The sequence below is a fragment of the Prionailurus viverrinus genome, chromosome C2, assembly GCF_022837055.1.
Source record: "Prionailurus viverrinus isolate Anna chromosome C2, UM_Priviv_1.0, whole genome shotgun sequence".
Lineage (NCBI taxonomy): Eukaryota > Metazoa > Chordata > Mammalia > Carnivora > Felidae > Prionailurus > Prionailurus viverrinus.
The window spans coordinates 26,488,906-26,506,614 of NC_062569.1; the positions used below are offsets into that span (position 1 = coordinate 26,488,906).

Consider the following 17,709-nt stretch of genomic DNA (forward strand, 5'->3'; position numbering starts at 1 on the left):
ATTCCCCCCACCCCCCGCAACAAAAAATAAAAGGAAAGAAGGAAAATTTTCCCCAACACCCCCCAGAGGCTGCTTAACTCCTGGCAAGACGTGCAAATCATATTCGCTAAAAATAAATAAATAAATAAATAAATAAATACACCCCTGCAAACTTGGAGGCTTTTATCCAGGATTCTTGCAGGGCTCAAAGTATAACCAAAAGATCAAGGGAGGAGTGGGGGAAATGTTGAATCATTCTGGGTTCCCCATGATTAGTGTATCACTTTAGTCACAGAACAAGATAGAACGAGATCTTTTAAGTGGATTTGCCTTTCCAGTGGGTCATTTGTTGCCCAAGTTGATGACAGCAGGAACTTTAGAACCACACTTGGTAATAAATCTGTATTCATTAATCACTTGCATTCACACTTAAAAACTAACAAAAGGAGGGGCGCCTGGGTGGCGCAGTCGGTTAAGCGTCCGACTTCAGCCAGGTCACGATCTCGCGGTCCGTGAGTTCGAGCCCCGCATCAGGCTCTGGGCTGATGGCTCAGAGCCTGGAGCCTGTTTCCGATTCTGTGTCTCCCTCTCTCTCTGCCCCTCCCCCGTTCATGCTCTGTCTCTCTCTGTCCCAAAAAAATAAACATTGAAAAAAAAAAAAATTTTTAAAAAAAAAAAAAAAAAAAACTAACAAAAGGAAAAAGAAAACAGAAACTATTCAGTACTGGAGATTAAATAACCATGTGTAGTCTCTTGAAATAAATGTTGATTCCTTAAGAAGTCTAATTACTTTCAGTTGCCTTTTTAAAAAATAACCATATGTGTGTGTGTGTGTGTGTATATATATATATATATATATATATTTGTGTGTATTATCCTGTGATTCTACTTATGGTTCCTCTGCTGCGTTGAAGATCTAGGAGCAGAAAAGCCTATGCCCCTCCCCCCGCAAACCCGCCCATGAACGGTGGCTCTAATCTTGCAGAAAGGTTACAAATAGGCAGTCTGGGCCTTCATTGATCTGGACTATCCATGGCTTCATTGTAAGTGATCATCCTTTTAGGCTCTTGCCTCTGCAGATTCCAAACAGATTCCATTTCTTTAGTGTGATAGACAATAGCAGCCCTCAGGTCAAAAGAACCCCAGCTATCATTTGTTTCTAGACCTCTCTGGTATCTCTGTTCTTTGGTGGAGCCTAACAAAGTGTTTGTAGGAGACACCAGAGGATTTTGATTTTCCATCTCGTAGTCCTTTGAGAAAAACACTAAAGCACCTTGACCACTGGTGTCTGAGTTTTGCAGGCCACCCATATGACTGGGTTCCAAGGATAAGGCTCCACTCTCTTTGGTAGTCCCAGATTTTCGAATGCTACCCAGAATTTGGGGACTAATCCGTTTTTCCAGCTCATAAGCCTTGGGAAACATGGGATGCTCAGTTCCTGAGGGATTATCCTGGCAGATATTCCCCTTGAAATGCCACCTCCATCACTTTATGATCTGATGACTTCCCAATAACTTCCCAAGTCTCAGGGCCAGCACTGGGATCATTTATAATTGATAAACCCCACTGATTCTGGAAGATAGCCCCCAGGTTTTGCTGATCTGTCTGAGAGGGCAGATCCACTTGTGCTGTGCTCAACAGCACTGTTTGCATATCTGAAGGATAGATGAAAAGGCTAGATTTCATTTGTTCAACAGCCGCTGAAGTCGAACTCATGTCCCGGAGAACTGAAGCAGTCCCAGAAGAGATGGGTGTTAGAGTATTAGCAGCAGGAGTTAACAGTGGTTGGCTCCCTGGAGAATACACGCTTGCATCAGTCCCTGCTGAAACAGGCCCATTAGAAAAGTTGGCCGAAGTAACAGATTTCAGCACTGACACAGGGACCTGGGATATGGGCTTGAAGACTGGGTCTGAGTTTCCCCAGCCGGTGACGAAGAGGAGGAAGAAGATGGTGACGCAGAAGAGTTCTGTACAGTTTTGTTGAGGTTTTCCTTCACTTTGCTTTGCATAACTTACTTTAGGAACTATTTTAAGCACTGCTATTGTCCACTGCAAAAACGGGGGGTGGTATGAATAGGGTCCAAGAGTCCTCTTTGGAGGTAACAGCAGAAGGATGCTTTCCTTAGGGCCGATGATCAAACTTTTTGCCGCTCACGCCGGGTTTAATATCAGAGCTTTTCCGCAGCATATCACCCACAGCAGGTTTTCCTCGATTTGTTCCTCCGGGCCCAGTTTCGTACTTCCAAATGGGCTTTGAACCATCTACTCGATTTCCCTTTTGTTCACTGTCGTCAGGCCTGAAAGTTTCGAGTCCCTGTTTTAAGGTTGGCGCCCTGGTCTCTTGTTGCCTTATTTTGTCCTGCCCTCAGTGAAGGCTTTCACATCCCTGGGCACTATTGCCCCAGCTTTCCTTTTTTTTAAGAGTAGTACATCCGCTCTCAGATCTCACTACCATCATTATCCGCCCCTTTGCCCATATAACCACTAGTAATATAGCCAGAATTATTTGTCACAATGCCATTTCGAATTGCTACAGTATCAGTCTTCTCTGCAGACTGGTTCTCTCCAGATTTCTTTTCCTAAGACTTCCCATTCTTTTTGTCCGTACTGTTCCGAATGAAATTCCTGGTTTTCAATCCTGCTTTCCCAAAGGTGCCAGCCTTTACAGTCTGCTTCAGATTAGTGTCTGCGATCTGTGGGTTGCCATTGAGGACCGGTAATGGAAATAGGGTTGGTAGCTCCATCAGAACCCAGGCTCTTTAAAGATATGTCTCTTTCTCCGGCATTACCATTTAGTTTACCATAGCCTGTTTCCTTCTTCGGCGTCTCCTGGTGCTGCTGGAGGGAGTGTTTGTGCTCATGTTGCAACACCTTGGGCTGGGCCTTGGGGCTGCCCTTGGCTCCATGCTGCGGGCACTGGTGATGGTGATGGTGATGCTGGTGGTGGCTGTGGTTCCGGTTGTAGAAATAATGGTGGTGGTGATGTGGCTGCAGCTGCTGCCGGGGGTGATGGTGCTGAGGCTGTGGCTGGCCAGGCTTCTCCACTGAAAGCGGCCGGGACTCCCTGGCTGAGGCTGCGGGCTGCAGCGCCCTCAGGATCTGAGCAGGATGTTTCTTAAGGATAAAAGGCACAGTTCGTCAGAAAGACGTAACAATTATAAATCTGTTAGCCTTTAATGATAGAATCTCAGAATACACGTAGCAAACGCTGACGGAAGAAAGGGAAGAAATGGATAATCCTGCAATCACCGCATTGTACATGTAACACTTCTCTTCCAGCAATTGAAAGAACGACCAGACAAAAAACATGCAGGAAAGCCACAGAATATCTGACCGACACCGTTGACCACTTTGGTGTAATGGATATTTGTAGAACACTACATCCAACAAGTGTAGAATATGCATTCTGTATAAGTGCACACGGTGTATTCACTGACATAGACCGCATGCTGGGCCACAAAACACCTCTCGATAAATTTAACAGGACTTAAAGCATACAGACTGTATTCTCTGACTATAATAGAATTAAATGGAAATTGATTACCCAAAGAGATCTAGGGGCACTTGGGTGGCTCAGTCGGTTAAGTGTCTGGCTCTTGATTTCAGCTCAGGTCACGATCTCATGGTTCGGGAGTTCCAGCCCCGCACCGGGCTCCGTGCTGACAGTCTGCTTGGAATCCTCTCTCTCTCCCTCTCTGCCCCTCCCCCCCCCCTCAAAAAAAATAATAAATAAACTTAAAAAAAGAGATCCAGAAAAACCATGAATATCTAGAAATGAAATAGCATATTTCTAAATGATTCATGGGCCAAAGACACAAAGGAAATTAGAAAATATTTTGACGGGGCACTTGGGTGGCTCAGTCAGTTAAGTGTCCAATCATGATCTCAGGTCACGATCTCATGGTTCATGAGTTCGAGCCCCACGTCGGGCTCTGTGCTGACAGCTGACAGGCCTGGAGCCTGCTTCTAATTTTGTGTCTGTCTCTCTCTGCCCCTCCCCTGCTTGTGGCCTCTCTCTTCCTCTCTCTCAAAAATAAATAAACACTAAAAAAAAAAGGAAAAATATTTTGAACTGAATGGCAATGAATACAACATACCAAAGCTTATAGGAGGCAGAGAGAGAAAGCAGTCTATTGAAAGAATCTATGGATTTATATGCTTATATTAGAAAAGAAGAAATATTTAAAATCAAGGACTAAGATCCCACATTAAGAAAGTAAGAAAAGAAGAGCAGAGTAAAAACAAAGTTAAGTAGAAGGAAGGAAATTATAAAGGGAAGAGAATAAGTCCTTGAAAGAGAACAGACAATAGAGAAAATGAAATCTAAAAGCTGGCTCTTTGAAGAGATCAATGAAACTGACAAACTTTTAGTTAAGACTGATGAAGAAAAAAAAGGAGAGACGGGTGCCTGGGTGGCTCAGTTGGTTGAGCATTGGACTTCAGCCCAGGTCATGATCTCAAGCCCCCCATCGGGTTCTGCACTCTCCATGCAGAACCTGCTTCAGATCCTCTGTTCCTCTCTCTCTCCCCCTCCCCTGCTTACTCTCTTTCTTTCAAAAATAAATAAAACATTTTTTTTTTAAAAAGGAGAGAATACAAATCACCAATAGCAGGAATGAGAGATTATCAACTACAGATCCTTCAAAAATTAAAAGTATAATAAGGAAATTTTATGAACAATTTTATTGCCAACACGTTAAAAATTTTTTTGACAAAATGGACAAATTTATTGGAAAATACACCTTACCAAAAAATGGCACAGGAAAAAAAGTCTCAATAGTTCTAGTGTATGTATTAAAGATTGAATTTATTATCTAAAACTATCTTTCTGAGATAACTCTAGGTCCTGATGGTTACAGTGGCAAAGCCTATGAAAAATTTAATGAAGAAAAAATGTATACAAACTTTTTTTAGAAAATAGAAGTGACCACTGCACAACTTATCCTAATGCTAGCATTACCTTTATATCAAAACATTCAAAGAAATTACAAGAAAACCATAGATCAATATTTTTCATAATTATAGATATAAAAATCATTAACAAAGTATTAGCAAATAGGTGAAGGGGGTCAAAAGGTATAAATTTTCAGTAATAAAATATCTGAGTCATGGGGATGTAATCTACAGCATGGTGGTTATGGTTAATAATACTGTATTGCATACTTGTAAGTTGGTATGAGAGGAGATCTTAAAAGTTTTCATCAGAAGAAAAAACAGTTTTGCAACTATGTATGTGCTTATTGTGGTAATAATTTTGCAATATATACAAATATTTAATCATTATATGGTATACCTGATCACATACGTCAATTGTACTTTAGTAAAAAGAGATAGCAAGAGGGAAGATACATCACGACTAATTAGAGCTCATCCTAGGAATGTAAGGTTGATTTAACATTTGCAATGAATCAGTGTAAATCACTATATTAACAGAATACACTAGGAAAGTCATATGATCGTTTTAATAGATGATTAAGAAGCACTTGACAAAATTCAACATTCTTGAATGATATAAATGTTCAGTGAACTAGAAATAGGAAGGAAATATCCTCAAACTGATAAAGGACATCTACAAAAAACCTACAGCCGACATCATGCATAATAAAGAAGGACGGACTTATTTCCTGCTGAGGATACGAACAAGGCAGGAATGTGTGCTTTCATAACTTGCAATACAGAGGGTGGTGGCTGAACTCAAAAGAACTGCATTTATAATTTTACCTTGCATTTCAGACTACGTCAGTTTGAGCACTGTATACTCTCTGAGGCTGTTTCTGCATCTGTGAAGTGAGTACAATAATGCTTGCTTTGGCAATTGGGTTAAATGCCTAGCACAATGCCTAACATAGCAAAGAGATTAATAAATGTAAGTATTACATTTGTACCTACCCAATAGTCTATAAGCTCTCTGAAGACAGAAACCATTTCTCTTTTATTTATTTCCAAATCTTCAGTGCTTAGCTCAGTACCTAGTACAAAGTGGATATTATGTAAAAATTTGTTGATTAAATTATTAGGATTGAGACATTGATAAATGGGACCTTAAAGATTCTTCAGCTTTCTAAATGAAATTCCAAGGGTGGGCTATTTCCACTGAAAAATAGTCTTCTTTGGTTTGGGTGAAGTTTGTATTGAGTCATTTACCTTCACTTGATATTTGTCTGCTTTGGGGGAGCCCTGTTAATCATGTATGCTTTGATTACAAGCTCTGAGACAAAACAGATGCTTTGGCGTGGTATTCAGGACCCTCTCTTCTAAGTCTGCTTCTCAGGTGAGCCGTCCCTCACTCTAGCTAAGTTGATTTCTCCACCTTTCCTTGAACATCTTTGCATTGTACCACTTGAGCCCTTGCTTGGGTCATGTGTTCTGTCTGAAACGCCCCCTTCTCTCTTCAGTCAACATCCTACCCCACCTTCTGGGCCTCTCCCTTAGGAGACTTTCTCCCATCTGCCATTTACCTGGTCAGAAATGTTTTTTCCCTAGCGTGTTACTTTGGAGGAAATGTAATTAAGGATATAAATCTCTTGCTGATCCAGAAATTCCTCGCCACAAAATAGAGGAAAGAAAGAAAACGGTGGCATGATTGAACCAGATGGCGATGTGCATTACAGGCAATCTGCCATACGGTTGCAAAGAAAGAAAGAAACCTCACCCTTTTGTATAGCCAAGCAGGTATAACCCATCGCACATGTGTTCTGGAGATAAATAACTAGTTCTCAAGGAAGAAGACCTGACAGCACCTTTTGTCACACACGGTTCATGCTGAATTCATCTGATAATTGGGTGTTTGCAACTGCCTTTATCCAAAGGAAAAATAGTAGGACATGCTTTGCATGCCAAGCTTTGCATCTTGAAGCCAGGTGCCCTGCGAAAGTTAGGATCCTACCCTACCATGGAAACTGGAAGCTAGAGACGCTATGTTCGTTCATTACACTTTAAAGAGACAGCTCCCAAATCCTTGAGGAAAACATTTCTGGGTTGTAAAATTGTCATGAGGCTTATTTAGCTTTTTAGAAGATTTACATATATCTCAAAAAGGCAGTCAAAGAATTTACAAATACAAATTTTCTAAGGTAAATGCTCTAAGAAAAGGGAGGTGGGAAATCTCTTTCTTTTTTTATGCACTAGAGAGACTTAAAAAAAATTTTTTTTGTATTTGTTTTTTACTTTAAAAACTCATATAGCCTTTGGGTTAGTGCCATTAAAATGTTACTTCACTGATGGAGGTATTTGTATACTCCTCATCTCTTTTTCCTGCTGGATTGTGTAGAAAATGTGTCCTATGCATTTGTGTTGTGGCATCTGATGTGTCCCAAGTACATTATTGGAGGTTAATTAAAATTGATTGAATAATCAGTATACCTGTGTAGTGTAATATCCCAAGTTTGGTTATATTTCAAAGCCACTTTATTTTCAGTTGTGAACCATCTAGTCTGCTATTATGGTGTTAAGTTTGATAAGTGCACTTTGGAGGAAAGAATTAAAAATCAATTCCAATGGCAAGGTCTACATACTGCTAATATTTCCTGATGGCTTCTAAATGTCATAGAACCTTCACTGTAGGAAGGACGGCACTAAAATCATGAGTCAGAACACTGATATACATTGAAGAGAAACTACATACGACTTAATCCAGTGAGACCTTCAGCAACCAGAATTCTCCAAGGGAATTATTCCCTAATAAGGTGGTGGTTCACCAAGTGTGCTCCCAGACTAGTAGCAGACTGATGCGCAGGAGCTTATTAGAAATGCACATTTTCAGGCTCCACCCTATACCTTCTGAATCAGAAACTCTGGAGGTGGGGTCCAGCAGTCTGTGTTTTAACAAGCCCTTGGTGGGGGGAGGGTTGATACTCACTAATATTGCAAACCACTGACCTAACGCATCCTTTGCATGCTCTGAATTAACTTCTTCCCTTTGTATCTAGAATTGCACTGATTATGTATCACTCTTGGGAGATTTTGGGAAACAGACATGCAAATAAATATGTCTTCTCTGGTTCAGGTTGAGAAAGACTGGATGGTATTTTACCTCTTCCATGTTGTATCCTCTCTACGGAAATGCTAATAAGACATGGGACAAAGGGGTGACATGTCTGGGACCTGGAGTCCTGCAACATTCCATTTGTGGGCCTGTTGTCTTTCCATTCAGCCCCATCTCTGGCTTTGATCATCAATTAATGAGTATCCCCAATCTCTTCTGGCTCTTATCCTTTGGGTTGTGGTCCTCTGTGGATCGGCCTCAACTTACTCTCTTGGGAACTGCGTCCTCAAGAAGCCCAGATACATGTAATGTACCACATACATGTATTGGAACCTTCCTGTTTTCCTGGTGCTGGTGCTGGAGGAATTAGTGGTTTAACATCAGTGCCTATGGTTGCAAAGTTGGAAAGATGCCATGTGTACTCGATTTAGCTAAGCCGAGCAAAACCTAAGAACTTCAATAGTGAATAAAATTGTGAGATAAAAATAGGATAAAGGCTTCCACTCGTTGAGGGCTTCTTATTTAATATCTGTGGTAGGTTGTGGTTTCCACTTCAGAAAGAAAAGCCCAATAAAATGGGGGAGGTGTTGGGGTTGGAGGGGGGAGCGTAGAGAAATGGAGCATCCTATAAGGGAATGGTCAAGGAGAACTCCCAGGGGAGATGGTGGGGGGGAAGAAGGGACTTAGGATAACATGTCTAATGAGAATTTTTATCACTTTGCTTTGTGGTGTGTGATCAGGGCCCATATTGATTAAGGGCAGTACAGCAACTGCCCATGCAAAAGCCGTCAACAAAATCTGCATGGCTCATTAATGCTTTTAATATGAGTCAATTCTCTTTAGAGAATGCAACTAGTTTTTGAGTCTGGGGTGGTCAAACATCATCACGAGCAAAAACAGAGACTACATGTGGGGACACCTGACCTCTGGGTTCCTTTAGTCTTTACGAGTGTGAACTTAAAGTTATTGCCATAAAGGTGATGACTCCTGACTGTTTGCTAGCTTTCTTAAGGCCAGGATAGAGACGATGGTTTAATTAAACATAATTCAGAGACTACATTGATTTAAGAAGAAGTTCCCAACACTGGTACTGCTGACTATCAGTATGACTTCACAAAGGTATTCAAGATCAAATGAGGGTAGAAAAGTTCTCTTATCTTTTTCTTAAGATAAAGCCTTCTTTTCAAGATCCATTTTCATTTGACCAAGAGGATAGCATGGCATGGCCCCTTACCCCAGCCTTGGATTATTTAAACTTTCATCCCGGCCTCTTTGCCCACTCCTCAGCTTGGCAAGGCACAGCTAGAGTTGCTCACACTCCACTAGCGAGGGAGATTACTAGGTGATCTTCAGCTGCTGTTCACACCAAGGCTGAGGGTCTCTCAATCTCCCCCACCCCTCCCCGCCAGCCTGCCCCAGCACAGAGCTGTCTCCCTTCAATTTCTCACATTTTTATAGAGAGCCATTCAACTTCCACTCAGCTGTTTTGATCTCACATGTTCACATCTGCTCCTTAACATTGGTTTCCAAGTATGTGAAAACTTCCATATTGAAGATGATGATTTTGTTTGGTTTAAGAAAACAGAAACATCGTCCAGTTAGAAGCACCCATTTTCTCAGCTATTAGGACTGTGACAAGAACACTTTTTTCTTAGTCCACCCATCTCATTAAAAGCTGTCATCCACCCAGAAACTCAAGCCAGAAACTAACAGACCAGCTCTAAACACTTCACTTCCCTTCATATCTCACATCAGATCTGTTACCAAACCAAAATAATTTTTTTTTTCAAATTGCAGCTAGACTCTGTCCACTTCTCTCTATTTCACTGTCATCAATCTAGTCCGTCACAACACCTCTTACTTGGACAATTGCAGTAGTCTCCAGTGTGGTTTCTGTGCATCCATTCTCTTCCTTTAGTTATCACAAAGCAGGGACAGTGTTCTACTTAAAATGTAAATGGACTCATGTCACTTTCCTGCCTAAAACTCTTCACAGATTTCTCAATGAGTTTGGTAAGATCCGACCTCCACCACATGCCCACATAATATTTGACCCTGCCAGGCCCTCCAAGTACATTTTGTGTTATTCCCACCTCTCCCAACACCTTTGTTTACTAAATTGTTTACCTAGTTCAGCTGTATTGGGATGAATATAAATAGTATTTGCAGACTTACCAAAGCTTAGCCCATAGCCTTAGCCTGTGGAATTGTTCAGACAGCTCTTACTTAGCCATACGCCAATGGCATTTCTAAGTTTTCTCACTAAAGCATTTAACCTTAGATGAAGTTAAATAATGCACCACGAGTTTAGCTATTGTAGAGATATGTCTTTCCCAGTTAAACTTGGAACTGTTCCCAAAGTGTCCACTGTCTTTAGATTTTTGAAGAGTCATACACATATTTCTTTCAACATTTTAATTTTGGGTCTGTAGCAGTATACAATGTATCATACAGCCAAAGTATACATCATATGTAATACATCATACAAAATGTCTTATTTCCACATTGATCACTATGGAAGAATGTCAGACATTAAAAAAGAATCTCAACTTTCTTCAATCTTAATGTTAAAATTTGCTGAGAGATTGCTCAATGCTGTGAGTTTTTAAGGAGAAAACAGCTGCGAAGAGCTGCAAATCATAGCTAAGCCAAAAAGTTTGGTGTGTTTCCTTTTAATCACCAGAGACCCCAGAGGATGGACAGTCAGCATGAGACTTGTGTCAAAGAAATGGTAAAAGAGACACATCTAATTGGGCACATCAGTCACCCCTCAGATTGGTGGTTTCCACTTTTCTTAGTCTTCAATGGCAGACTCAAATTGGGTAATTTGAAGAGAGTTTAATAAACGGACTATTTACAGAGGTATAGATCAGGCTGAGGAATAGAAAAAAGTCATGGAACGGCACCCAGGGAAAATTGAACAATGTATATATTTCTGTGGAATTTGGGTCTATTCGTTACAGCACTTAGCCAATTCTAATACATAAGTGGTCTTTTAAAACTTATAATTCATTTAATATATATATTACATATCTATTTCACAAATTAATTTTCAGTAGATAGTATTAAATGTACATGGATCAAAAATCAAAAGGAATAAAAGGTTTACAGTGTTAAGTCCGTCTCCCACTATTCCTCACAGGCAACCATGCTTATTAGTGAATTGTGAATCTTCCACAGATATATTGTATATAAACAAGCAAACGAAAAGTTATTCTTTTTTTTTTTTAATGTTTCTTTATTTTTGAAGGAAAGAGAGATAGAGTGTGAGCAGGCATGGGGCAGAGAGAGAGGGAGACATGGAATCTGAAACAGGCTCCAGGCTCTGAGCTGTCAGCACAGAGCCTGACGCAGGGCTCAAACTCACAAGCTATGATATCATGACCTGAGCCAAAGTCAGAGGCTTAACGGACTGAGCCACTCAGGCGCCCCTCTTTTTTTAAATGTAAATCTTAGTAACATTGTAAGTACTTACTCTATATCCCTTTTTGTTCTAAGAATTTTACATTTATTAACTCGTTGAATCCTCTAAAAGATACATGCTATTATAATGCCTAATTTACAGGTGAAAAAGCTGAGGAACTGGGAAGACACATGACTTGTTTGAGATCACACAACTTATAAGTACTGGGCGTAAAATTTTTGCCAAGCTGTCTGATTCCAGAGTTCATCTTCTTAACCACTAAATTGTATGGTTTCAGAGATAACCAGAATTAACATAATAAATGTATTTTTTCTGCATATATTATAAAGTTAGTATTGTACCCTTCCTATGGTAGAATAGCGCATTTAAAAAAAAATATTCCAATACTCTGGTTTCTCTTCAGATCGTGTAAATCTTTCGCCTTTTAAAAAATATTCCATTTATTCCCCTCTACTAATTTGGAAATTATGTCCTCTCTATTTCCTCTTAAAAACATAACTTGTATACTCAACAAAGTCTACAATTAATATTTCTATTCTCATTCAAAATTCAGGAAGAATTTGCCTTTGCTTTGGTTGGGTATCACACGGAACAACTCTAACTTCTAGGTCTGGGGATTACCAAGGCAGAGATCATATAAACATAAATCTCAGACCCACGTTAGAGCAAGCCTACAGTAATCATTTCTCAGCAAGTCTGTTGTTATTTTTACAATTTTTTTTTCCATGCAGAAAAGGAGCAGAAAGAGCTCCTTCCCATATTGGCTTCTTTTGCAAGTACACAGACTTTTCTTCAATGATCCCGTAAGTGACTCCTGACTTCCTTCAGTCTAAGGGCGACTCTTCTGTTCCTTAAGTCAGCTGGTCATGGATTCCCCCAAATTCTGGGTTCCTGAAATTGGCTTTTTTCTCCCAGAAGCACCAGCTTTTGTCCGTATTTGCCTACTCCTGTAATTTTAACTTATTCTTTATTTTTTTCTGGCCTTTAGGGATATTTTGTACTTCCTTATGGGCCCAGCAGTACATTAAAAAATATACGGGTTGTAATTTACCTAGTAGCTCATCATTTCATGACAATGGAGGAGGGGCTTTTCAGAATGCCCAGTCTGCTTTATTTCCCAAGACAGGACTCATGGAGTGATCTTTTCAAAATGTAAGCTTTGTATCTCTACTTAGAACATTTTAATGGAGTCTCAATAATCTTAGGATAAAGACTAAAATATATCTTTGACATGGACTATAAAGACCTCCATAATGTAGTTGTAATTTGGCATTTATTTGAGTTACCGTTTTAGTAATGTCTGGCAGCCAGTCTCCACGATGCCCCTCTGCTCTATGATTCTCACCTCCGTGTATTTATGCCCTGTGTCGTCCTTTCCCATATTGACTGAGGCTGACATATGGAACCTAGTGTACTGTGGAAACTCCCGTGTACGACTTCTCAGGTGAAAGCATGGAAGACATTTTCATTTCTGCCTTGCTGTCTTGGATTATTCATTCTAGGGGAAGCCAGCTGCCATATCATGAGATCACTTAGGCAGCCTTCTGCCAATGGCTATGTGAGAGAGCCATTTTGGAGGTGTATCTTCCATCTCCAGGTGAGCCTTCAACAGGCCAACATCTGTACTCCTGAGAAACCTTAGCCAGAACCACCCTGTGAAACCATTTCCAAGTTCCTGACTCACAGAAATTGTCTGAGATAGTAAATAATCACCATGGTTTCAAGCCACTGTGTTTGGAGGTAAATTTGTGATGTGGCAGGAGATAATGATAGATAACCAACACAACGTCCATCTCTTCTCCAACACCAAACACTTTACACAGCAGAGGTTCTGTCAGGTTTTACTTTTTACTGCATGACCTGTGCCTGGGATATAGCAGGAACTAAATGAATGTCTGCTGAATTGATAAATAAAGCAATGAATGTAAATATTGCGTGCCCAGTGCCCCAGAAATGACCAGAAGAACACCACGCTGGTAAGACATTAGAATAATTACCCTGACATAATATAGTGACCTGTATTTTCCTCATGGACTGAGCAAGTTTGAATCTGGAGTGTGCAAATGTGGAAGATGCTGTATTTATGGGGTTTCAAAATATTTGGACAGTGAAGCACGACGACGGGGATCAGGCTAACTAGTTTTCATCATTAAGCCCTTAAAAGAAAACCAAACATCACAAGTAATCCAAACGATTTTGGTTCTTACGATTAAAAGATAAAGTACTTTTCTAAAATTTGGGTATGTGGGTATCTCTTGGTATGTATGTATGTGTTCACTGCAGTGATGGTGGTGTTGGGGGCCCTGGGGATGACGGTAGGAATTGAGTTGGTAATGGTATTTGTAAAGGGTGAAAAAAACCCCAGCAACACAATATTGTATCAACCCACTGAAGAATCTGTTCTTTAGCTGATGGTTTCATCTCACAGACTTTCTCTTCTGCCCTGTGATGATTTACTTCCTATTTCCCAGAATGCCTCACACCTTCCCTCTGCTTGTCCAGTCTCTACCCTTCCAACAACTAACAGTTCAAGTCCTACCTCCCTGATTTGTCCAGCTCTCAGGGATCACTCTCCCCGAACTTTTATTGCACTTTTTATCTGTGGGTCCCTCATTGGGTTCTTAGTTGGTATTACCTCATATCATGGTTAGTGTGCTATGTGCCTGATTTCCTTCCATGAGACAGAGAACATTCTTAGCAGGAGCAAGACTTCCTTAGTTGAAGTGACTATTCAGAGCAGTGGAGAGCACACATAGCCTAAAGTAGGGCTGCCTGAGGAGGGATGAAAAGAGTTAGTCCCAGAGTCCCTAAGGATCACTTTCAGTTTCAGACCTAAACGGTAAGTGGAGAGAGAGACTACAGTGAAGCGAGGGTCAGGAACTGGCCAGGAAGTGAACCAGGAGGCAGAAAAAGAAATATAAGCGGATTCTGGAGCAGCCATGAATATGCAGGATCAGGAGCTCACTTTTTTTTTTTCTTTGAAACTGAAGTATGGCTGACACACAGTCCCCTACTAAATGTTTCAAGTGTGCATCGTAGTGATTTGATATTTTTAGACATTATGAAATGATCCCCACGATAAGTCTAGTTAACCATCTGTCATGGTACAAAGTTATTCCAATATTGTTGACTATATTTCCTGTATATTACATCTTCATGACTTATTGATTTTGTAACTGAAGTTTTGTACCTGTTAATCTCTTCATATTGGGTGCTGTCTACATGGCCCCCAGAACATAACACCCAACTCAGAGTTGGGGACCTGGACAACATGGACAACCTGATAAATTCCTCAAGGATTGGTATTTTCATGTATCTCTTTGTATCTCCAGGGTATTCCATAGTGCTCTAGACATGAGAGCTGCCCAGTACATTTAAAAAATTTTAAACATTACCTAACCTTCTGTTTTAGTGTATTTTCAACTTTTACTGCATTTGTATTTTATCCTCACAGAGCTCTGTCAGGTAAGAATTATAATTTTCATAGATAGATGGAGGATTAAGGCTTATGTAGTTGTAAGTGGCATATATACATCGTCCCAAAATAGACCATTTTTTGATGAATCTCCAAAATGAAAATGAAACAAAATTTACCATACCTACTCTAATAGAGCTCACTTAGACAAACCTTAATGAGTAGAGAAGAATCATTTGTAATCAGAAAATAAATTGTATACAAGTAGGATTTGCTGACTAACATGATTTTGTTCCTTAAAAATATTTTTCCATTCATGACAAGTGTCTAAATGATTCACTCTGAATTAATAAGGTCCAAATTAATAAGATTCGATTGCTATGTGATATTTTAAAATATTAATTTGTCCTTGTTCCTATACCTGTTTCTTCTGCCACTTCAAGCAAGATTCAGAAAATTCCCAAGATTTTATTTATTTTATTTTATTATATTATATTTTAATTTACTTTTAGAGAGGGAGAGCCCGTGTATGTGCAAGAGAGTGCAAGTGGCAGGGGGGTGGTGCAGAGGAAGAGGGAGAGAGAGTATCTTTTTTTTTTTAAATGTTTATTTATTTTTGACAGAGAGAGAGACAGAGCATGAATGGGGGAGGGGGAGAGAAAGAGCGAGACACAGAATCAGAAGCAGGCTCCAGGCTCTGAGCTGTTAGCACATAGCCTGACGTGGGGCTCGAACTCACAGACCATGAGATCATGACCTGAGTCGAAGTTGGACACTCAACCGACTGAGCCACCCAGGCGCCCCGAGGGAGAGAGAGAATCTTAAGCAGGCTCCATGCTGAGCATGCTCAATGTGGGGCTCGATCTCACAACTGTGAGATCATGACCTGAGCTGAAATCAAGAGTCAGACACTTAACCAACTGAGTCACCCAGGCACCCCTAGTTCCTGGAATGTTAATCTATTTTTCACTTTAACGATTTTGGCAAGGCTAGAACCTAAAGCTGCTTGAAGTCAAAAGATCTTCAGGTCTTTGTTGGAGCCTAAATTCACTGAAGAGATTATGCCATATGCCTTTGAGGGGCAGTTAGGGAAGAGAAGAGTGGATATAGAGCAGAGGTCCCAACCCTATCCACTGAGAAATGTCTTTGGGACCCACAATGTTTTTAAAATGCTTTAATTTGATGGCTGTAAGTGGGGTGAACTCAACTTGGCATAGTCCTTTCCTCCTTATGACACTTGATTTGGGAATTCTCAGAGTCTTTTGGGCTTTTCTGTCATGTGCTATAGTCCTTTCCATATTAGCCACCATAGGAATCAGGTCTTCCAAGATTAGCTGAACTCTTACCCCCATCAGGCCTTGTGCACCCCCTAATCCTTCTGTCCCTTCTTCTACCTGTCTCCTTAAACTCTCACTGCATCTTCTAGAACTCAATCATCAGCAAAATCCTCTGTACTCTCAGTATCTTCTTTTCTTTTCTTACCTAATTGCAATGGTTAGGACTTTCAGTACTATGTTGAATAGGATGGTAATAGTGGGCACCCTTGTGTTGTTCCTGATTCTAGAGATTTCAATTTTTCACCATTAAGTGTGATGTTAGCTGTGGTCTTGTCATGTATGGCGTTTATTATACTGAGGTATGTTCCCCACTCAATCCTCTCTGCTGAAAGTTCTTTTTTATAATAAAAGGATGTTGAATATTGTCAAATGTCTTTTCAGCACATATTTAGATGATCATATGATTTTTATATTTCATTTTATTAACATGGTATGTCACATTGATTTGCATATGTTGAAATATCCTTGCATCCCAGGAATAAATCCCATTTGTTAATGTTGTATGATCTTTTTAAAGTACTGTTGAATATGTTTTGCTAGCATTTGGTTGAGAATTTTTGCATCTGTATTCATCAGAGAAATTGGCCTGTAGTTTTCTTTTCTTGTAGTGCCCTCATCTGGCTTTTGTATGAGGGTAATTCTGGTCTTTTAAAGTGAGTTTTGGAGTTTTCCATTTTCCACTTTTTGGAAGAGTTTGAGAAGGATTGTCATTAATTCTTCTTTAAATATTTGGTCAAGTTCCCTCATGAAGGCAGCTTTTTTGAGCTTTTCTGAGTTGTGAAGTTTTTGACTCAATCTCTTTATTCACTATTGGTCTGTTCAAATTTTCTATTTCTTAATGATTCAGCCTTATCAGCTTGTATGTCTCTAGGAATTAATCCTTTTCATCTAGGCTGTCCAACCTGTTGGTTTATAATTCATAGTTCATATCAGTTCTCTAATGTTCATGTAATCCCTTATCATCCTTTATATTTCTGTGGTAATATCTCTTCTTTCATTTATAATTTTATTTATGAATCCTCTTTTTAGTGGGAAAGTCTAGCTAAAGATTTGTTAATTTTGTTTATCTTTTTAAAAATCCAATGCTTAGTTATGTTGATCTTATCTATTTTTTTCCCACTCTCTATTTATTTATGTTCTAATCTTTGTTATCTTCTTCCTTCTGCTAACTCTGGCCTTAGTTTATTCTTCTTTTTCCATGAGGTATAACATTAAGGTTTTTCTTCTCTCAAACATTAAGGTTTTTAAAGTATATATACATATATCTTTTTTCCCTATGTGGTATTTATTGCTATAAAATTCCTTTTTAGAACTGCCTTTGGTGCATCTCAGATGTTTTGGTATATTGTACTTCCTTTTTGTTTGTTTCAAGAGATTTTTAATTTCTCTTTCAAATTCTTCTTTAACCTGTTATGTGTTCAGGACTATGCTGTTTAATTTCTACATATTTGCGAATTTTCCAATTGTTCTCCTGCTATTGACTTCTAGTTTCATACCTTTGTGGTCAGAAAAGATACCTGGTATAATTTCAGTCTTTTAAAATTTGCTAAGATTTGTTTTATGAAATAAC

At 39.6% G+C, this 17,709-nt stretch overlaps 1 pseudogene; it reads right to left on the reverse strand.

Moving 5' to 3' along the window:
• Nucleotides 1-976: 976 nt before the first annotated feature.
• LOC125174421 (nuclear fragile X mental retardation-interacting protein 2-like) lies at nt 977-5,572 on the reverse strand (annotated as a pseudogene).
• Nucleotides 5,573-17,709: the final 12,137 nt, after the last annotated feature.